This window comes from Pygoscelis adeliae, unplaced genomic scaffold, assembly GCF_000699105.1.
Source record: "Pygoscelis adeliae isolate BGI_AS28 unplaced genomic scaffold, ASM69910v1 Scaffold150, whole genome shotgun sequence".
In the NCBI taxonomy this organism is placed as follows: domain Eukaryota; kingdom Metazoa; phylum Chordata; class Aves; order Sphenisciformes; family Spheniscidae; genus Pygoscelis; species Pygoscelis adeliae.
The window spans coordinates 715455-717997 of NW_008823872.1; positions in this window are offsets into that span (position 1 = coordinate 715455).

Sequence of the window (2543 nt, forward strand, 5' to 3'; positions counted from 1 at the left end):
CGGCTCTCTGCCCCCTCGTGCTGACACAGGCCTAGGCTTCTCACAGCTAGAGATCATGTTTCCAGATAAATATTTCATTTTTAAGAATGAAATCTTAATTACTACACCAGGTTTCACAGTGAGACTGTAATGCAGGCATCCTCCCCATGCTCGGGCAGGTGCAGGCGGTCGGGGTCCCTGCACCCACCCAGCCCCACCACGGCATCCCCCTGCCAGCAACGCCATGCCGCTCGCTGTGGCATGTTTGGGGTCTGTGCTGTGGAGGTCCAGAGCCAGACGGGCCCCTGCCGCTGCTGGGAGAGGCACCGCCACCACCTGCGCGTCACCTCTCGAGGTTTCCTGCACCCGGCGGGTTCGTGCCAGTGCCACTCGGCGAGGCTGGGCAGGGGGGTGCCCGCACACGGCGTGCTCCTCCATCATTTAATCTGGAGTGATGCATATAGAAATTTAGATCAGGCAGCTTGACATTCCTGACTGCTGAGGCTGTGAATCGATGGCCTCTCTACTCCCTGCTGGGGAGATCGATTCCCCAAGCACAATGGATTGGTTTCATCACTTTGGTTTCACCTTGTCAAAGTCATGTCTGATTTACTTTAGTCTGGAGGGCAGATTTTAAGTATTTCATTGCATTTTGTAATCTCGCTGTGTGTCTTGCTAATCGCCCTGCCCTCCGCATGGCAGGAGCGCGCCTGGCACCTGGGGTGGACAACAAACACCCCACAAATGATGCTCGCCTTTTCCCCGGGGAGTGAGAATTTAGCAGGTTTGCCAGCAGCACAGACTTTCCCTGCGCTGCTGTGCCGCTCCCACCTTGGGCACTCGGCCGGGCTAGCGCTGCAGCCGCGGGACCTGACTTACCCCACGGGGGCTTGGGCTAGTGCAGGGGGATGCCCCACAGCCGCCCCAGTGCACAGACCCCACCGCTCAGATGGTGAGGGCAGCGTTTGGCCCATGCATGGGCTCCATCTGTAGTGGGGCAGCTGCTCTGCTGCAGACCGGTGGGCTTGGTCTCGGTGTGCACTTCCCACGTGGATGAGGAGAGAGGAACAAACTGCTCAGTCCGGGCAGGGCCGGGTCAAAGCATCCCTGGGAGTCAGAAGCGAAACGTTGCCAAGACTCAGAAGCAGCTGGGAAACGTCCCTGGGATCGGTGTGTGCCTGTGGGGAGTCCTGGGGCTGTCCCGAGTGGGAGGAGGCTCAGTCCAGCCAGGACATTCGGTCTGGTCAGAAAAACAATGTTTTGCATCCTTCACCAAAAGGAATGAAAATAATACAGCAGCTAGCGTGGCTGTAAACTCACCCTGGGATAGATGGCAGCCAGTCCTGTGACCTTCCTAATGGCTTGTTGTTAGCAAAATTATTTTCCCGGTGCTCGGTTTGGCCCAAATTCTGCTTTGTCCAATTATACTCCTGGGTGAGTTTCCTGAATGTAAGTATTGATCACTCTTCAGACAGGTTTTCTGTCTGTTCTGTACATTACCTCTGCTCTTCTTCAGGTAATCAATTATATTTTTATAGCTGCGGGTATTAATCAATATACGGTAGCTATCTTAATTGATTTGTCTAAGACCTTCAATCTGCAGCCCATCAGTTATCCGGGAGGGTCAGGGTTGCATGTGTGGCACGGGAGCGGGTGCGCGGTATCCCCACGAGGCGATGTGAAGTGGGGCGCCGGGAGAGCACCGGCTCCGGGCCCTTTCCAAACACCTCCATCAGGTTCCTCCCGTAGTCCCTGCTGGCCATCACTGCTCTGACTCCCCCCCTTGCTGCTCATTATCATTATTTATCTGTTACAGCTGCATCTGGAGGCCACAGGAAGGGTCAGGAAACATTCGTACAGAGAATTAGCAGTAATATTTCAGGGGGGAAATATATATCTCCTGTTTTAAATGGAGCTAGGAGGGGTAAGTGGGCTGGGAGCCGAGCCCGAGCTCCCTGCTCCTCCCTCCACCTGGTCCATCTGTCACCCCGACGGCTCCCCCAGCACCGTGCTGCACGGGGAGACACACATTTCACACTGCCGGTGCTTTTATTGATGCTAGTTAAATGGATGACTTAAAGTTTTGATACTTGCATGGACAACAGTAAACATTTATGATTGGAAAGGACCCTCGAGATGCTCCTGCTCTCCTGGGGCGGCAGGAGAATGCGTGTTTCATTAATGCAGAAGTCCCGTTGCTCTGCCCTGCAGGGAGCCCAGCCCAGCCCCACCGTGAGCCTCCGCTAGCAGAGCAGGGCATCAGCCGGCCGGCGGCACTTGGCTGGGTGAGCACCAGGCTGGAGCCAAGCGGGCATGCGAGGGTTAATTTGGGAAGATCTTTGTTGATAATAAAGCTGCTTTTTTCCTGGCGATGATATGATCGGAGCGGGGTTGCTATGGCAACGGTGGCTCTAGAAACCCCCGACCGCTGGCGGCGGCTGCCGGGCGCTCCCAGGCCGGGATGTGCCCACCGCCCCATCCCCTGCCTACACCACCATCCCCTGCCCACCAACCCATCCCCTGCCTACACCACCATCCCCTGCCCACCAACCCATCCCCTGCCT